Genomic DNA, 20,930 nt, shown 5'->3' with positions numbered 1-20,930 from the left:
TTGATGCACAAATGCGTTTACATCCCTATTAGTGAACATTTTTCATTTAGAAAGATAATCAATCCACCTGACAGGTGTGGTATATCAAGAAGCTTATTAAAGCCTTTTAAGGATCAGACCCTTTTTAAAATTTTGTTCTAAAATGACATATCCAAATCTAACTGCCTGTAGCTCAGTAAAGCAAGGACATGCATATTCTTGATACAATTTGAAAGGAAACACTTTGAAGTTTGTGGAAATGTGAAATTAATGTAGGAGAATATAACACATTAGATCTGGTAAAATATAATACAAAGGTAAAACATTCATTTTTAAAGATTATTTTGAATCATCTTTGAAATGCAGGAGAAAGTTGGCAGTGTATTATTCCAGTTTACTCGCAATTTAGATTTTGGCCACTAGATGGCAGCAGTGTATGTGCAAAGTTTTAGACTGATCCAATGAACTATTGTATTTCTGTTCAAAATGTATCAAGTCTGTTTGTACAAGCAAAGAATTTCTACACAAACTGTCGGAAACCATCTCAGGGAAGCTCACCTGCATCCTCGGCATCGTAACCAACTTCAGTGGGCAAATGCTCACCTTCGATGGCCACAGGCACACTGGAGAAGTGTGCTCTTCACGGATGAATCCCGGTTTCAACTGTACCTGGACAGATGGCAGTCATGTTGTCGAGCGGTTTGCTGATGTCAACGTTGTGAATGGAGTGCCTCGTGGTGGCGGTGGGGTTATGGTATGGGCGGGCATAAGCTATGAACAACAAACACAATTACATTTTATCGATGGCAATTTGAATGTACAGAGATACTGTGACGAGATCCTGAAGCCCATTGTTGTGCCATTCATTCTCCACCATCACCTCATGTTTCAGCATGATAATGCACAGCACCATGTCGCAAGGATCTGTAACAATTCCTGGATGCTGAAAATGTCCTAGTTCTTCAATGGCCTGCATACTCACGAAACATGTCACCCATTGAGCATGTTTGGGATGCTCTGGATCAAAGTGTATGACAGTTCCCGCAAATATCTAGCAACTTCACACATCCATTGAAGAGGAGTGGGACACCATTCCACAAGACACAATCAAGAGCCTGATCAACTCTATGCGAAGGAGATGTGTCACGCTGCATGAGGCAAATGGTCGTCACACCATATACTGACTGGTTTTCTGATCCATGCCCCTACTTGTTTTTTTAAGGTGTCTGTGACTAACATATGCATATCTGTATTCCCAGTCCATCGCTGACCTAATGACTGTTGAGAGAGTATCCACGGTAAAGCCCAAACATCAACATGAGCACTAACTAGATAATATTCACATCATTTAATGTGTATTTAATGCATGTACAAACCCAAACGGCAGTCAGACTACTAACAGGGGCGGCAGGTAGCCTGGCAGTTAGGAGCGTTGGGCTAGTAACCAAAAGGTTGCTGGATCGAATCCCTGAGCTGACAAGGTACAAATCTGTCATTCTGCCCCTGAGCAAGGCAGTTAACCCACTGTTCCCCGGGCACGTGACGTGTATGTCGATTAAGGCAGAGGGGTTGGAATAAATGCGGAAGACAGATTCCAGTTGAATCATTCAGTTGTACAACTGACTAGGTATCCCCCTTTCCCTAACACACTGTCATAAGAAAAATCCACGTGCATACAGCACCTGCCTGCATGCAAAAAAAGATTGAATACCGAATTAATTTAATTCAACAGCCTCCAATAATCCCTGGATAAATACTTGGCAGCGTCAAATGTAGTGCACTATACATAGGCATTAGGGTGCCATTTGAGACGGCTCCTCACTGAAACGGCTTTGGCACTTTTCTCACCTACCGTATTGCAGAGCAGCTGTATTCCAGCCTCTGTCTGTCTACTGTGAAACTGGTAACCCTTGGCTACATGCCCACCCCCTCTCCCTAATCACACTGCTGGTGAAATGGGAAATGGAAATTAAATACACTCGGAGGATATTGCACGTTAGTCTGCCGAGGAGTAACCCAATAGCCCATGCAGTCCTGGACTGGACAGTCCCTGGAAGTATATTACTTTTAGAGTTACCTTGACATGTCAGCATCACATATAATAGGCTAACTCACTCTACTGTTTAGAGAAAGAGGCATTTGATACGGAATTACCATATGTGCCTTAACAGTACTGCTGTTTAGGGTTTCCTTTCCCTTGTCCTTGGCAATGGTTCCTTGGCACATTGACAGTAGATTATGTCTTTATGTGACAAACATAGAAACAAAAACACATAGCTTCATCATGGATGCAACCATAAGCAGACACACATGGACGCAGACACACACACGCACACGCACACTGAATATAGTCCTCCCTCAGAGTTGGCAGGAGCGTGCCACGACTAGAACAACCATTCATCTGTTACCTGACGACAGAAGCCACATGGTCTTAATTGTTGGCAGTGAAGAGTGAAGTGTGTGTAACCAACTCACCTCAGGGCATGATGTCACCATCTGTATCCAGTCTTTAACAGTGGGCTCCACAAGTCCCAAATGAATCCCTATTCCCTATACGGTGCACTACTTTTGTGCACTACATAGGAAATAGGGTGCAGACAATGCCTTGTGCAGGAGACATATTCACATAGACCTTCTGAATGCACCGCCACCAGCATCGGATTATTTAGTTTAACCAGGGGTCGTTAAATCTCTAAGAGAAAAGTTGCTTCAATTTAACACTTATCTTCTTATACTGTATGCTAGCCAGAACACCAAGTAATGTGGTCCCTCTGGGCTGGAGGCTGAGTTCTGTCCTGCTGCTGATCCCAGCCATTGTACATTTGCCCAGGGTGGAAACCAGTTCAGGAAAAACAACATATAATTAACTAAACTTTCCTGAGCTGTTGGAAAGTGTTAGATGTGGAATCTTAAAATTGTGTCATAATAATATATCTGAAAATGTTCCCAGGTCCAACTGAATATTGTAGGTGTACTATCGTGGTCAGAAGAGGTCATTATCATCTAAGGTTTGCAAAGAAATAAGTCTACTGCTCTCATCTATGATTCTGTCTGTCTGTCTGTCTGTCTGTCTGTCTGTCTGTCTGTCTGTCTGTCTGTCTGTCTGTCTGTCTGTCTGTCTGTCTGTCTGTCTGTCTGTCTGTCTGTCTGTCTGTCTGTCTGTCTGTCTGTCTGTCTGTCTGTCTGTCTGTCTGTCTGTCTGTCTGTCTGTCTGTCTGTCTGTCTGTCTGTCTGTCTGTCTGTCTGTCTGTCTGTCAACGTGTGTGTCTGTCAACGTGTGTGTGTGTGTACGTGTTTGAGCACACGCCTCTGTCTGTCTGTCTGTCAACGTGTGTGTGTCTGTCAACGTGTGTGTGTGTGTGTTTGTCAACGTGTGTGTGTGTGTCTGTCAACGTGTGTGTGTACGTGTTTGAGCACACGCCTCTGTCTGTCAGTCACATTGTATTGAAATGAATCCTGATGTTAGATGAAGTGGCTTCGGAGGCAGATTAAGCATGAACCTCTCTATCATGCCAGGTGTCATGGGAATGATATGTTGCAAAGTATACAGACAGACAGAGAGTTTTGCCTCTGCTGGGTTGAAGTCAGGTCTTCAATCTCTGTTTGAAGGTAATAGTTTGCATGCCAAATGGCACTCTATTCCCTATAAATGGCACTAATGTCACCCTATTCTTTCTATATATATATTGTACCAGTTGGGCCATGGTCAAAAGTAGTGCACCCTACTGTATATGGAATAAGGTGCCATTTGGGACGTAATCTAGATAGATGTCTGGGCAGGTTTCAGTCCATCCTGGTGTACAGTCTGCTATAGCTAGCTAGGCAGCTGTCTGTCTGTTGTGGTACTGCTGCCAAGAATGTGACTAAAATGCCAGCGTGAGCTGGGAAAACAACCCAGCGGATGAATTCCTGACTAAACACAGGTGTATATTATAACCTTTTTATTTCCTCAAAAACATGGTGGTTCCGTCCCAAATGGCACCCTTTTCCCTACACCTATGGGTGTATCGTAGGCCCTGGTCAAAAGTTGTGCACCATATAAGGAATAGGGTGCCATTTGGGATGCAGAACATGGTATTTGTTTTCAACTATATTCATCACTGAATAACTTTTATTCAGCTGTAAGTGCCAATTTGGGAGGTAAAATGAAATGTTGCAAATTAAATCCGAATGCTTTTTAAAGATTGACTGCCCCTAAAAAACAAATAATTCCTTTCAAAACGGCCTAAGTGGCATCAATATCTCCCTCACTAACTTTAAGCATCAGCTGTCAGAGCAGTTTACCGATAGCTGAAGCTGTACACAGCCCATCTGTAAATACCCCATCCAACCAACTACCTACCTCATCCCTTATTTGTTTTTCTGCTCTTTTGCCCACCAGTATTTCTACTTGCACATCCTCATCTGCACATCTATCACTCCAGTGTTAATTGCTAAATTGTAATTATACAGATTTTTCTATTGTGTTATTGACTGTACGTTTGTTTATCCCATGTGCAACTATATTGTAGTTTTTGTCGCACTGCTTTGCTTTATCTTGGCCAGGTCGCAGTTGTAAATGAGAAGTTGTTCTCAACTTGCCTGCCTGGTTAAATAAAGGTTAAAAAATAAATACGAGTCAGAAGCATTTATTCTGGTGTCGAAATTGACTGCAAAGTGTAAATAGGATCATTTTGGTCAGTCTCGTCTAAAACGGAGTTTGGAACCTCAGTGCATCACAACAAGTAAGTTAAGGTTGGGTTAGGATTACAATTATGTCAAGAAATCCTGCCCCATTTTGTCAAACTCCACGTGCAAATTGCCCCTCTGCCCACTTTGCTTTCTTTCATTGTTTATCGCCCCCAACGCACTCAAAGGATCACGGACGTTTGAGACTGAAAAGCCCCATACGGATTAACCATGCAATGCATGGTTCAAGCAGGATGCACAGCCAACTGGTTTGCATGCCCTGTCAAAGGACCCTATCATGCAAAATAGGTGTTTGGAGTTCGTTGGTCCCAAGTGGTGGTGAGTATACCGGTAGCTAGACAATAGACTGCAGGTTATGTATCGGTTGTTGTATATTTCTATAATTATTATCACTATCATCGCTAGCATAGCTGTATTTTAGCTAGTGAACATTCACATTGCTAGCTATTTTTGACTAACTTTGCTAGGAACTGTAATGGCAACATTGCCGTCTCTCTAAAGTAAATTTGACGACATAATAATAACAACGACCTACTTTAGCAAAGTCATCGTATTTCCAGGCCTCTCTAAATGAATGTAATTTAGATGAAACAGTCACATTAGCCTCCGAGGTGCAACCCATGTCTAGGGCACAAATAAATATTGTGTGCAGCTATGGTGTGTACTAGCTAACTCATCTCTGACTACAACAGAGTACTAACTAGCAGCAACAAACTCAACCCAACCCACGGCCTACCAGATGGAAAAAAGGTGGGTATCTTAACATGTCCAGCAATGTGATTGAAATGGTTTTGTGACCTACATAATTTATTTCACTGTTCACTTGGTATTTTCACAGCTTGTCAGGCAATACCTTACAAAAAAAGTGTGTCATGCGACACAAGTACCCTTGTGACACCACCTCCGTTGTTGCCAGAGTCTCCCTCGACTCCTATGAAAAGGACACGCCATCATGATGCCTCTGATAGTGACCCAAGTTACTGCCCTGAGGACACAGACAGCTTCATCATCAACGACAGGTAATGTGTGTTATGTAAAAATTGTATTCAAGAATACCCGGCTTGATAAACTAATTCCCCAGCCAAGCAGATAGTCATTTTGGTTGTGAAGTGCATTATCAAAAAGCTGACATTTCTTTAAAGCAAAATGCAAATTGCCACTCAGCTGTCTATCTTTCACGCTGTCACAGGCCCTCCCAGTCAAGACCACCTCATAAGATTGCCTGCAGCAGGTGTTCAAGAGATGCCCAGGTTGCAGCCGAACATGCAGCATTGAGAAGACCAGCAAGTAAGCTCTCATCAGCATCATGCAGACAGGCCCTCCCTGTGAGCATTCCTATGAATGGAACAGTCAGCCACATGTTGGCAAGTATCTGGCCAGCAACAGCTTTCACAGACTCATTATCAAATACAGAAGGTAACCCACTTAAACACTTTGATAATCCAAATGGGAAACATTATTTATGTAAACTGACATTATTTGTGGCTTATTTTCTACTTCTTAAGAGGCATATAATGTCCAGGGCATAACCTAGTCTGGTGGAACCAGCCTGATCGCTGTGTTCCCCATTCTATTTGACTTCACATTTTATGGCAAAGACCTCCCCTCCAGCCTCACCTCTTGCCTGCACTCCAACGGTCGTTGATAGGGAGAACAGAATTGGGTAGGTTTAGTCTGACCTGTTCAAACTTCAACATAGTATATGTTTGTGTGTCAGATATCACCTATCCTAACTGCCATTACTGTGTGTATGTGTTCACAGATGCATGAGATGCAGAAAGACCTGGCACTCAACACATCCACAATGAGGTGATTGTTAATAGTACAGCACACATATCCAGTAATAGCAACACCCTTTTCATTCCATTTGTCACTGATGACCTCTGCCTATTTCTACAGATGGACTGGAGATGCTTTTGCCAGACGGCAGCCTCAGTCGTTTGATGGGGAGACCATAATTGGGTAGGTTTAGTCTGACCTGTTCAAACTTCAACATAGTACCTGTTTGTATGTCATATATTACCTATCCTAACTGTCATTGGTAATAGAACAGTGACTATGTGTGTATTAGGGTTGAATGGGGGGGAACCCCGTTACCGAGACTTACCGTCCAAAACCACTCCCTTTTCCCGTTATAGATAACTCAGGGAGACTGGTAATTATAAATTATTTAAATGAAAAGCATGACGTGAAATGGAATGGAACTTAAATTACATGTGATGTCTATCTATCTTCTCTACGGCCTTCTCTCTGCTCTGCATGATGAATCACCAACTCTCAGGGTGGTGACAGACAGCCCATCTCAGTATGGAGCACAGTTCACAATACATGTAGACCTATCATATCATCTAAACATTTTTTTATTGCATAAATGAGCACTCTCTCGCAGTGTTTCTCTCTATCAATGTTGTTCAAATTGCATACAAAATAGATAATACTGTTTTGATAGGGCTATATATAGATGTCCTAGCCTACCTCTTTCAGATAATAAATTCAATGCAGTTGTAGCCTTATATTTACTTAATGAATGATAGGTTATGCATAATAAGCTTCTAACTTACAGCCTCTGTCTCTTGCGCAATACGCACACACCTGTGCTCTGAAGGCCACTCCCCTTAAAAAACGCTACTTAGCTCTTGGAGTCCCATGCAGGAAAAGCTAGACTAGAATAGCTTGCTGGACATAATCTTTTGGGCATTTCTTATACCAATAGACTATTTGAAGGGGGATGCAAGCTCTTGTTTGATAAATGTTAAATACAGAAGCTAATAGAACTCACAGGTAGTTTGAAAGAAGAGCGAACGTGCGATGGCGGTAGGCTAAAGCAGTTATTTATTCAGACCCATAACAATTCAATCTTTATGAAGAGAAGTGAAAGCCTTCTGCATCTAATTCAAGTCCTATATTATTGAAGCATGTCATTAGAATGATGAAGATAAGGACAACAAAACTTGTTAGATTTAACTGTTGAAAGTGAGGAAGGAATGAAGAAACACCAGAGGGAGAAAGATGATGTAGGCTAATAACATTATGGGAAATATTATGAAATGTATATATATGCGTCAGCCTATTAATTCAAATCAAATGTATTTGTCACATACACATGGTTAGCAGATGTTAATGCGAGTGTAGCGAAATGCTTGTGCTTCTAGTTCCGACAATGCAGTAATAACCAACGAGTAATCTAACCTAACAATTATACACACAAGTGTAAAGGGATAAAGAATATGTACATAAAGATATATGAAAGAGTGATGGTACAGAACGGCATAGGCAAGATGCAGTAGATGGTATAGAGTACAGTATATACATATGAGATGAGTAATGTAGGGTATGTAAACATTATATTAAGTAGCATTATTTAAAGTGGCTAGTGATATATTTTTCATCAATTTCCATCAATTCCCATTATTAAAGTGGCTGGAGTTGAGTCAGTGTGTTGGCAGCAGCCACTCAATGTTAGTGGTGGCTGTTTAACAGTCTGATGGCCTTGAGATAGAAGCTGTTTTTCAGTCTCTCGGTCCCTGCTTTGATGCACCTGTACTGACCTCGCCTTCTGGATGATGGCGGGGTGAACAGGCAGTGGCTCAGGTGGTTGTTGTCCTTGATGATCTTTATGGCCTTCCTGTGACATCGGGTGGTGTAGGTGTCCTGGAGGGCAGGTAGTTTGCCCCCGGTGATGCGTTGTGCAGACCTCACTACCCTCTGGAGAGCCTTAAGGTTGTGGGCGGAGCAATTGCCGTACCAGGCAGTGATACAGCCCGACAGGATGCTCTCGATTGTGCATCTGAAGAAGTTTGTGAGTGCTTTTTATTTTATGGGTTGTTATGTTTTTTTCTGTCATGCGTAATGTGCAGTAACCTATATATCATATTTGTTTTGGTTAATGGCCCACAACTCTTTTGGCTTTTTGAGGCTTGGGCTCATTAAATATCTTTAATGTAGTGCTGAATATATGTCATCAGGCTTGAATCTTCAATCAAAGCTCTAATCTAATCTAGACATCGGTCTATGTATATGCTTTATCATGTTTTTGAATAACACTTCTGGTTTTGGTGGGAAATGCCGGGTTACCCAGGAGAAAAGTGATTTATTCTCGGGTCGGGAATATTTGTAACATACGGGGAAAATATTCTACCCTAGTGCGTATGTGTTCACAGAAACATGAATGGAGCCAGGACATTAATACTTGCAAGATGATGTGATGAAGTCCAGACTGACACACGGGCTTGGTACAACCGGGCCCTGTGCATAAAATGTTTACTAGACACAACTTTGACTTATGTTGTCATTTTTTTATTGAATTGATTGAATGGTATCACTCAATATGGGTCGGGAGAAACACTGTGTATTCTGCACCAGAATCAGGGAACTCATGTTGTATATGGGACACCACACAGGAAGGTACAGAGCAAGTGTTCAGACCCCTTGACTTTTCCCACATTTTGTTACGTTTCAGCCTTCAAATTCTAATATTGATCAAATAGTTTTTCCCCCTCAATCTTAAATAAATCATTCTCTACTATTATTCTGACATTTCACGTTCATAAAATAAGTGGTGATCCTAACTGACCTAAGACAGGGAATATTTACTAGGATTTAATGTGAGGAATTGGGAAAACTGAGTTTAAATATATTTGGGTAAGGTGTATGTAAACTTCCAACTTCAACTGTGTATATATATATATAGATTTTAAAAATACATTTTTTTTGCATAGAGTTAAAAGCGGAAGTTTACATACACTGTAACCAACTATATTTAAACTCAGTTTTTCACAATTCCTCACATTTAATCCTAGTAAAAATTCCCTGTCTTAGGTCAGTTAGGATATTTTATTTCTTTCATCAAATTCCTTGTGAATCAGAAGTTGACATACACTCAATTAGTATTTGGTTGCATTGCCTTTAAATTGTTTGACTTGGGTCAAACGTTTCGGGTAGCCTTCCACAAGCATCCCATAATAAGTTGGGTGAATTTTGGCCCATTCCTCCTGACAGAGCTGGTGTAACTGAGTCAGGTTTGTATGCCTCCTTGCTTGCACACATTTTTTCAGTTCTGCCCACAAATTTATGGGATTGAGGTCAAGGCTTTTTTGATGGCCACTCCAATATCTTGACTCTGTTGTCCTTAAGCCATTTTGCAACAACTTTGGAAGTATGCTTGGGGTCGTTGTCCATTTGGAAGACCCATTTGCGCCCAAGCTGACTGATATCTTGAGATGTTGCTTCAAATATACACATAATTTCCCTTTCCCTTCCTCGTGATGCTATCTATATTTGTGAAGTGCACATTTCTCCAAAAAGTATGATCTTTGTCCCCATGTGCAGTTGCAAACCGTAGTCTGTTTTTTTAATGGTGGTTTTGGAGCAGTGGCTTCCTGAGAGGCCTTTCAGATTATGTCGATATAGGACACGTTTTACTGTGGATATAGATACTTTTGTACCTGTTTCCTCCAGCATCTTCGCAAGGTCCTTTGCTGTTGTTCTGAGATTCATTTGCACTTTTCATACCAAAGTACGTTAATCTCTAAGAGACAGAACGCATCTCCTTCCTGAGCGGTAGGACAGCTACGTGGTCCCATGGTGTTTATACTTGCGTACTATTGTTTGTACAGGTGAACGTGGTACCTTCAGCCATTTGGAAATTGCTCCCAAGGATGAACCAGACTTGTGGAGGTCTACCATTTTTTCAGTGATATTGGCTGATTTCTTTTGATTTTCCCATGATGTCAAGCAAAGAGGCACTGAATTTGAAGGTAGGCCTTGAAATACATGCACAGGTACACCTCCAATTGACTCAAATTATGTCAATTAGCCTATCAGAAGCTTCGAAAAGCCATGACATAATTTTCAGAAATTTTCCAAGCTGTTTGAAGGCACAGTCAACTTAGTGTATGTAGACTTCTGACCCACTAAGTGAAATAATCTTTCTGTAAACAATTGTTGGAAAAATTACTTGTGTCGTGCACAAAGTAAATGTCCTAACCGACTTGCCAAAACTATAGTTTGTTAACAAGAATTTTGTGGAGCTGTTGAGAAACGAGTTTTAATGACTCCAATCTAAGTTTATGTAAACTTCCCACTTCAACTGTATATACATTTGCAAAATGTTCTAAAAACCTGTTTTCACTTTGACATTATGGGATACTGTGTGTAGATTGATGAGGGGAAAAAGTAACTTAATTTTAAAAAATGACGCTGTAATGTAACATATATTGAAAAAGTCATAAGGTCTGAATACTTTCCGAATGCACTGTATGACTACTCTGACAAGGTAGCTCCATTACCGCCAGACAAAATGCCGTAGGCAGAGTATCTGTATCGGCTGGGAATGACAATGAAAGATGAAAGGTGCACGTTGTTATATTAGCAGAACACTGCTTCTATGGTACTATGTAAAGGGTTGTTAAATTAGCAGAACACTGCTTCTATGGTATTATGTAAATGGTTGTTTATTCTACATTGACCTGTTACTACGTTTAAAAGTTATCAAAACTCTTAGTTTAGAATATCTACAGAAACTCAGCAATAGCATTCTTCTCATATTGCTCTGTAGGCTACTGACCTAGTCAAAGCTTGCTTTTGCATCTCACCATACATCTCACAATCTGCCTGTAGTTATTGAACTCAACCTGCAGGAGGTTTGTTTGTTGTGATTGAGCGGGGTCAAACAGCTGCGGGCAATGTTCTGACAGATTTGTGTGTCTTGTTGGTGGCAATGAAACAACCAAGAAACACCCACATCCAACCCCACCCCCAAGCCATCTCATGTTTGGCTTCTGTCATGGCCGCCAGCATTTCTTGAGGAGCAAGCCAAAAAATGAGGACAAATCAGCGGGTGCAGTTCCCTTTAATAACCTGTTTTTACTGGGCTCCAGATGAGAATATTCTCATAATGAAAAATCCCTCTGATTATCCTTGTTGGGAGCTAGAGGCGCATGTGCAAATATGCCACACACACACGCACACTTCAGTAGTATCTGTTGTTACCCTCAAGCACATTAGGGTGTGGCTTTAGTCTAATGGGAAATACAGTAATGTTAGTGATTTTAGTTATTTTTAGTAATTCCAGTAACAAATGTCATGTTAGTGTTCAATGCTGTGGTCATAAAGCGGGCACTGACTTCTCTATCTCTTGGTAACATACCAGTCCAAATGCACAATATTCCCCAACAAAGAGCACTTACATTTGAATGGTTAAGAAAAATGTGCCTTTGTAACTTTAAGGGACTTTTCTTTGAAAACAGAACGATATTAATGGTATGAGGGAGTTTCCTTCCAAATGACTTGATGTCCTGGGCTAGTTGGAGAGCACATGTTGTGCTCCTTTCATTTCCCTGGTCTGTGGTATATCAATCTGCCACATCAGTATTACCTGGAGGCCTGTATAACCTTAATGCTGAAGATAGTATCGCTATCCATCTTTCACTCCCTAACAAATGAGTCCTTGTGTGTTTAAGAGAAAATATGCTAAAAAGCATTTGAAACAGTGGCCAGGGAAACAAAACCAAAGCATGGATTGATGTCATACCTTGTCCTTAGACTGCTTACAAGGTAAGACGACCAATATGTAATTTGGGTTAACTATCCTTTGAGGGGGGGCATAGCTTATCTAATATGTTAACAACTAGCTCCTGAATACAGAGCCTTCGGAAAGTATTCAGACCCCTTGACTTTTTCCATGTTTTGTTAGGTTACAGCGTTATTCTAAAATTGATTTTTTTCATCAATCTACACACATTACCCCATAATGACAAAGCAAAATTAGTTTTTTTAGAAATGTTTGCTAATTTATAAAAAATGTCAAACTGAAATAACATTTACATAAGTATTCAGACACTTTACATAGTACTTTGTTAAAGTGCCATTTGCAGCGATTACAGCCTCGAATAGATACAAGCTTGGCACACCTGTATTTGGGGAGTTTCTCCCATTCCTCTCTGCAGATCCACTCAAGCTCTGTCAGGTTGGATGGGGAGCGTCGCTGCACAGCTATTTTCACGTCTCCAGAGATGTTCTATAGGGTTCAAGTGCAGGCTGTGGCTGGGCCACTCAAGGACATTCAGAGACTTGTTCCGAAGCCACTCTTGAGTTGTCTTGGCTGTGTGCTTATGGTCGTTGTCCTGTTGGAAGGTGAACCTTCTCCCCAGTCTGAGGTCCTGAGCACCCTGGAGCAGGTTTTCATCAAGGATCTCTCTGTACTTTGCTCCATTCAACTAGTCTCCCAGTCCCTGCCGCTGAAAAACATTCCCGCAGCATGACGCTGCCACCATCATGTTTCACCGTAGGTATGGTGCCAGGTTTCCTCCAGACGTGACGCTTGGCTGAGGAGTGGCTTCCGTCTGGCCACTACCATAAAGGCCTGATTGGTGGAGTGCTGCAGAGATGGTTGTCCCTCTGGAAGGTTGTCCCATCTCCACAGAGGAACTCTGGAGCTCTATCAGAATGACCATTGGTTTCTTGGTCACCTCCTTGACCAAGGCCCTTCTCTGATTACTCAGTTCGGGCTGGGCGGTCAACTCTAGGAAGACTCATGGTGGTTCCAAACTTCTTCCATTTAAGAATGATGGAGGCCACTCTCTTCTTGGGGACTTTCAATGCTGCAGACATTTTTTGGTACCCTTCCCCGGGTCTGTGCCTCGACACAATCCTGTCTCGGGACACTATGGACAATTCCTTCAACCTTATGGCTTAGTTTTGTGGGACCTTATATAGACAGGTGTGTAAATAAGGTATTTCTGTTTGTTTTATATACATTTGCAAACATATCTAAAAATCTGTTTTTGATTTGTCATTATGGGGTATTGTGTGTAGATTTCAGAGGAGTTTAAAAAATGTAATCCATTTTAGAATAAGGCTGTAACAAAAGAAGATATGGAAAAAGTTGAGGGGTCTGAATACATTCCGAAGGTACTGTAGATGTCCATGTGTTCTTCCGTTATTTTTTTCAACATTGAATAAATGTACATTGTCTAGAAAACAGCTGAATGAAACTGAATTGAAACTACTTTCAGTTATTAATACAAATTAAATATGCAGTTGAAGTCGGAAGGTTACATACACTTAGGTTGGAGTCATTAAAACTTGTTTTTCAACCACAAACTATAGTTTTGGCAAGTCGGTTGGGACATCTTCTTTGTGCATGACAAGTAATTTTTCCAACAATTGTTTACAGACAGATTTTTTCACTTATAACTCGCTGTATCACAATTCCAGTGGGTCAGAAGTTTACATACACTAAGTTGACAGTGCCTTTAAACAGCTTGGAAAATGCCATAAAATGATGTCATGGCTTTAGAAGCTTCTGATAGGCTAATTGACATAATTGGAGTCAATTAGAGGTGTACCTGTGGATGTATTTCAAGGCCTACCTTCAAACTCAGTGCCTCTTTGCCTGACACAAAATAAATCAGCCAAGACCGAAAATTGTATCCCTCCACAAGTCTGGTTCGTCCTTGGGAGCATTTCCCAAACGCCTGAAGGTACCACGTTCATCTGTACAAACAATAGTACGCAAGTATAAACACCATGGGACCACGCAGCCGTCATACCGCTCAGGAGGGAGATGCGTTCTGTCTCCTAGAGAAGAACACACTTGGTGCGAAAAGTGCAAATCTATCCCAGAACAACAGCAAAGGACCTTGTGAAGATTCTGGAGGAAACAGGTACAAAAGTATCTATATCCATAGTAAAACGAGTCCTATATCGACATAACCTGAGAGGTTGCTCAGCAAGGAAGACGCCACTGCTCCAAAACCACCATAAAAAAGCCAGACTACGGTTTGCAACTGCACATGGGGACAAAGATCATGCTTTTTGGAGAAATGTCCTCTGGTCTGATGAAACAAAAATATAACTGTTTGCCCATGATGCCCATCATTATGTTTGGAGGAAAAGGAGGAGGCTTGCAAGCCGAAGAACACCATCCCAACCGTGAAGCACGCGGGTGGCAGCACCATGTTGTGTTGGTGCTATGCTGCAGGAGGGACTGGTGCACTTCACAAAATAGATGGCTTCATGAGGAGGGAAAATTATGTGGATATATTGAAGCAACATCTCAAGACATCAGTCAGGAAGTTAAAGCTTGGTCGCAAATGGGTCTTCCAAATGGACAATGACCCCAAGCATACTTCCAAAGTTGTGGCAAAATGGCTTAAGGACAACAAAGTCAATGTATTGGAGTGGCCATCACAAAGCCCTGACCTCAATTCTATAGAAGATTTGTGGGCAGAACTGAAGAGTGTGCGAGCAAGGAGGCCTACAATCCTTACTCAGTTACACCAGCTCTGTCAGGAGGAATGGGCCAAAATTCACCCAACTTATTGTGGGAAGCTTGTGGAAGGCTACCTGAAACGTTTGACCCAAGTTAAACAATTTAAAGGCAATGCTACCAAATGCTAATTGAGTGTATGTAAACTTCTGACCCACTGGGAATGTGATGAAAGAAATAAAAGCTGAAATCAATAATTCTCTCCACTATTATTCTGACATTTCACATTCTTAAAATAAAGTGGTGATCCTAACTGACCTAAAACAGGGAGTTATTACTAGCATTAAGTGTCAGGAATTGTGAAAAAACGGAGTTTAAATGTATTTGGCTAAGGAGTATGTAAACTTCCTACTTCAACTGTAGGTTGAACTTTATATATCACTTTTAAAAACCCAAATATGCTCTTCTATTGGGTAGTAAAATGCACACTGTGGGGAACTTCTGTATAACTTTGCTCTCTGGCTCTTCGGGGGATTGTGACTGATGGTTTCAGTTACACAGAGGCAGTTTTCTTTGGACCGTAGGTTGTGCTTCTTGTGTTTAGAGAGGAGAGCGTTGCTGCCAGAACTTTCCGTTACGTAGTTCAGCTGCCTGAGACAGAGGGAGAAAACCCCAGCCGCGGAGGACCACACAGTTATGTGACCAGGGTTGTTGCGTCTCTGTGGAAGCACCTGATGCAGGATCCAACATAGTTTCCACCGAGCAGACAGGAGATTAGTGCTTTCAGTAAATAACTGCTAATACTCACCCACAGGCTGTCTCTCCATCTCATCCCAACCCAGACTGGGAGGAGCAGGCTTTCACATTAATACATGGGAGATATACAGCTTCAGGTGGTGCCTGCTCTTGGTGAAGGCCTCTATACTACTGGCAGCCGAGTTGGATGGTACGAAGGAGGAGCAGATTTGATGGTGATGCTTCTTCTGATGCTGATAAGGGCGCTAAAAGCTCAGTGTATAAATGAAGTCACCCTCACTACTAGGGAACCCTCTGTCATCCCCACACTGCAGTCCTCTCGCTTTGGATGGGTGAAACTAGAAGCCGGTGCTGAATTCATCTTTTGAATGCTAACCGTAGACATTTAGCTATAGCTAGCTAGCTTTGCAAACCAATCAAATCGATCTCCCACTTCCATGGGCACATACATAGCCAACATACATAGCAAAGACCTACCAACATATTTTTCAGCATAACATCCTATTCTCTTCTTAACAGCAGAAATATGACAAACATATAATAGTTATCTGGCCATGTACATTCCTTTTTCAGCCTGCATAGATATTGCACATTACATAAAAAACAAACAGTGGGAGAGAGACAAATTGAACTGAATTAAATTGAGAAACAATCACCAGATAGTGCCGCAAAGTATGGTAGCTTCATTGCCATTGTTATCAATGTTTCACCGACGCCGCAGCCACATTGATGTTCAGAAGTAGAACGGGGGCGAATGACTTTGAACAGGAGCTAATGACTGTTTCGCCCAGTGATGTAGTCAAGTCACTAAGTCCCCTGGGCTCAAGTCCGAGTCACAAATGGTCGAGTCAAGAGTCCCTACGGCTGAAGTCCGAGTCCCAGTGCTCGAGTCCTGGTCCAGGTTCTCAAGCCTGAGTTACTGGATCCACATTACCTCAAAATAAACTACAGTTGAAGTCAGAAGTTTACATACACTTAGGTTGGAGTCATTAAAACTCATTTTTAAACCACTCCACAAATTTCTTATTAACAAACTAGTTTTGGCAAGTCAGTTAGGACATCTACTTTGTGCATGACACGTGATTTTTCCAACAATTGTTTACAGACAGATTATTTCACGCTGTAACACAATTCCAGTGGGTCAGAAGTTTACATACACTAAGTTGACTGTGCCTTTAAACAGCTTGGAAAATTCCAGAAAATGATGTCATGGCTTCATAAGCTTCTGATAGGCTAATTGACATCATTTGAGTCAATTGGAGTTGTACCTGTATGGATGTATTTCAAGGCCGACCTTCAAATTCAGTGCCTCTTTGCTTGACATCATGGGAAAATCACAAGAAATCAGCCAATACCTCTGAAAAAATGGTAGACCTCCACAAGTCTGGTTCATCCTTGGGAGCAATTTCCAAACGCCTGAAGGTACCACATTCATCTGTACAAACAATAATATGCAAGTATAAACACCATGGGACCACGCAGCCGCCATACCGCTCAGGAAGGAGACGTGTTCTGTTTCCTAGAGATGAACGTACTTTGGTGCAAAAAGTGCAAATCAATCCCAGAACAACAGCAAAGGACCTTGTGAAGATGCTGGAGGAAACGGGTACAAAGGTATCTATATCCACAGTAAAACGAGTCCTATATCGACATTACCTGAAAGGCCTCTCAGCAAGGAAGAAGCCACTGCTCCAAAACCGCCAGTACAAAAACAGACAACAGTTTGCAACTGCACATGGGGACGAAGATCGTACTTGTTGGAGAAATGTCCTCTGGTCTGATGAAACAAAAACAGAACGGTTTGGCCATAATGACCATCGTTATGTTTGGAGGAAAAATGGGGATGCTTGCAAGCCGCAGAACACCATCCCAACCATGAAACACGGGGGTGGCAGCATCATGTGGTGGTGGTGTTTTGCTGCAGTAGGGACTGGTGCACTTCACAAAATAGATGGCATCATGAGGAGGGAAAATTATGTGGATATATTGAAGCAACATCTCAAGACATCAGTCAGGAAGTTAAAGCTTGGTCGCAAATGGGTCTTCCAAATGGACAACGACCCCAAGCATACTTCCAAAGTTGTTGCAAAATGGCTTAAGGACAACAACGTCAAGGTATTGGAGTGGCCATCACAAAGCTCTGACCTCAATCCTATAGAAAATTTGTGGGCAGAACTGAAGAAGAGTGTGCGAGCAAGGAGGCCTACAAACCTGACTCAGTTACACCAGCTCTGTCAGGAGGAATGGGTCAAAATTCACCCAACTTATTGTGGGAAGCTTGCGGAAGGCTACCCAAAATGTTTGACCCAAGTTAAACAATTTAAAGGCAATGCTACCAAATACTAATTGAGTGAATGCAAACTTCTGACCCACTGGGAATGTGATGAAAGAAATAAAAGCTGAAATCAATAATTCTCTCTACTATTAATCTGACATTTCACATTCTTAAAATAAAGTGGTGATCCTAACTGAGCTAAAACAGGGAATCTTTACTAGGACTAAATGTGAGTTTAAATGTTTTTGGCTAAAGTGTATGTAAACTTCTGACTTCAACTGTATTTACCTAGTCAGATATAGTCTCTTGGCAAGAGGAATTTAGTCAATAAATTGTTTGCCATCTCTTTCCTTTCCTTTTTTGTGCCACCAAATGTTTGTATATAGGCTACTGGTAATTTTACCAGGTCCACGTTCAGTTGCAAAACGTTGTCGAACGTTGCAGATAGAAATTCCATGAAAAGAGCCTACATTATTCCTTATTCAACATGTCAGAGAGGCATGTTTGTTCTTCGTAGCATATTTTTATCTGAATGTTGCAAAATGAATGCGCCCCAGGTTGTCAGCTATAGAAAGCTAATGAGGTAACATGACTGACAAGGTGTAGCCCAAACAAATGGTTAACGATCCGGTCCGCAAGTAGCCCAGTTTTTTTAAATGTAAAATGCAGCCTGACAAAAAAACGTAGTGCCGGTATTATGGCTCACATCTTTTCAATGTAAGGAGCTAGAAACATCCATTTTCTTCTGAGGAAAATAGGGAGACTTAATTGGCTATGTTGGCTCCAGAACCTGGCTATTAAAAGCAGTGGGAAAAGTGGAAGGGTTGAGTGAGACGACACATTCAAAGACAGCCTACTTTTCTATCCTCAAGGTAGAGAAAAACATAGCTAGACTGTTGGTTTAGTATTAAACAAAATGCTGCAATTGTAAACCAGCTTGTGTTTCTTAACCAGGCAAAAGGTAGCTAACTGAAAGGCTGATTGTTACTGGTTAGCTTCAAAGAAGCAAGAGAGTCAACCTGCGCGATGTGTATAGTCGGAGGCGGAGCCAGAGCAGAGCCTGTCTGCCCACTCACATCACTTGCTCCCCCAGCTCACCAGCTGCTGTAGGCTGTGTGTGCTGCGCATCTGTGCTGCTAATATTAATTGTGATTCACTGAAAATCTCTTGTCCGGTCCCCTTAATAGTCAGATTTTAGTCACAGAGATAATTTAGTCTTGGCTCATTTTCATTTAGTAATAGTTTTTTTGTCCGTTTCAATTGCCACTGAAAAATAGGTGTTTGACTAATATTTTAGTCACTAAATTATTACTGCATTTCTGCCACTCCATTGGTCAAGGAACTAGATCATAGAGAATGATAGAAGGCTCTAGTGACCAAAAGGCTATATTAGTATGGGCAGCGCCATTGAGGGTGTCTACCATTTTAATATAGTCAACTGTGTGGGACTTCCAACTTCATTGGCTGATCTCTCCTGGTGATCCTGTTGGAGTCATGTTCCAAGTAGAAATAGCTTTAATGGCATTGCCCATGCTGTCACAGATGCTTGAGGTGGCAGGGTAGCCTAGTGGTTAGAGCGTTGGGCTAGTAACCGGAAGGTTGCAAGTTAAAATCCCAGAGCTGACAAATCTGTCGTTCTGCCCCACTGTTCCTAATAAGAATTTGTTCTTAACTGACTTGCCTCGTTAAATAAATATTAAATAAAAAAATAACGGCACAGATACAAAGATGAGACCTCTGTCTATCTCTATGAACCAAATACACTATATATACAAAAGTATGTGGACACCACTTCAAGTGAGTGGATTTGGCTAGTTCAGCCACACCCGTTGCTGACAGGTGTATAAAATTGAGCACACAGCCATGCACTCTCCATAGACAAACATTGGCAGTAGAAAGGCCTCACTGAAGAGTTTGTCAACTCTTCCTGCTAGAGCTGCACCAGTCAAGTGTAAGTGCTGTTATTGTGAAGTGGAAATGTCTAGGAGCAACAACGGCTCAACCGTGAAAGTAGTAAGCCACATAAGCTCACAGAACGGGACTGCCGACTGACTTACAAATCTGGGTTTGGCAGATTCCAGGAGAATGCTACCTGCCCGAATGCATAGTGCCAACTCCAAAGTTTAGTGGAGGAGGAGGAATAATGCTCTGGGGCTGTGGTTCGGGCTAGACCCCTTAATTCCAATGAAGGGAAATATTAACACTACAGTATATCATGACATCGGTGTGGAAGAACTTGACTGGCCTGCACAGAGCCCTGACTTCAACCTCATCGAACACCTTTGGGATGTATTGGACGCCGACTGTGAGCCAGGCCTAATATTGTGGCTGAATGGAAGCAAGTCCTCGCAGCATTGTTCCAAAATCTAGTGGAAAGCCTTCCCAGAAGAGTGGAGGCTGTTATAGCAGCAAAGGGCGGATCAACTCCATATTAATGTCCATGATTTTGGAATGGGATGTTTGACGAGCAGGTGTCCACATACGTTTGTTTATGTAAAGTATATTCGCAAAAGATTCTATGAGTTATCAAACACACGCAAAAAAATAATAAAAAACATGAGACTGTGAGCCACAAACTCTGTACATTGCTTGAATAATTCCCACTGGCAAATGTATCTTGTTTTGTATAAAAACTGAGCTCTGGCCACCCACTGTTGTTGGATATTTGGAGTAGTAGGCTGAGCCAGCCCTCTTGAAAGACATCTGTAACAGCAGCCAGTCAGCCAGCCATATGTTAGAATAACTTACTGCATCATTTTTAAAATGCATTAATTATTTAGCCGTAAGGTTAAGGACTCTCCTTACGGTCTCAATTCAGTCACAGTGTGTGAGGAGCCGCGGAGAGAAGAGTCTTTTCACGGCTTTGCCTAGCCGAGGCTGAGGTGGGCTGCTGAGAGAACGTTTCCTTCCCAAATGCCACCCTATTCTGTACACAGTGCACTACTTTTGGGCCCTAGTCAAAAGTAGTGCACTATGTAGGAACTAGGCTGTCATTTGGAGTGTAGTCAGGACGTCTTAAAG

General features: G+C 41.8%; 1 long non-coding RNA gene across 1 annotated transcript in view; it reads left to right on the top strand.

The window, feature by feature from the left end:
- Positions 1-4,650: 4,650 nt before the first annotated feature.
- The window catches only part of LOC124041916, a 63,986-nt gene continuing 47,706 nt past the window's right edge, over positions 4,651-20,930 (top strand). Inside the window, exons 1-8 of the long non-coding RNA XR_006840004.1 lie at positions 4,651-4,703; positions 4,836-4,986; positions 5,361-5,418; positions 5,507-5,687; positions 5,858-5,955; positions 6,217-6,331; positions 6,431-6,477; positions 6,568-6,630. This is a non-coding gene — a long non-coding RNA (uncharacterized LOC124041916). The remainder of the gene's footprint in view (positions 4,704-4,835; positions 4,987-5,360; positions 5,419-5,506; positions 5,688-5,857; positions 5,956-6,216; positions 6,332-6,430; positions 6,478-6,567; positions 6,631-20,930) is intronic.

This window comes from Oncorhynchus gorbuscha, linkage group LG08, assembly GCF_021184085.1.
Source record: "Oncorhynchus gorbuscha isolate QuinsamMale2020 ecotype Even-year linkage group LG08, OgorEven_v1.0, whole genome shotgun sequence".
Lineage (NCBI taxonomy): Eukaryota > Metazoa > Chordata > Actinopteri > Salmoniformes > Salmonidae > Oncorhynchus > Oncorhynchus gorbuscha.
Note: the sequence above shows the minus strand (reverse complement) of the source record. Positions and strands in the feature narration are given on the sequence as shown.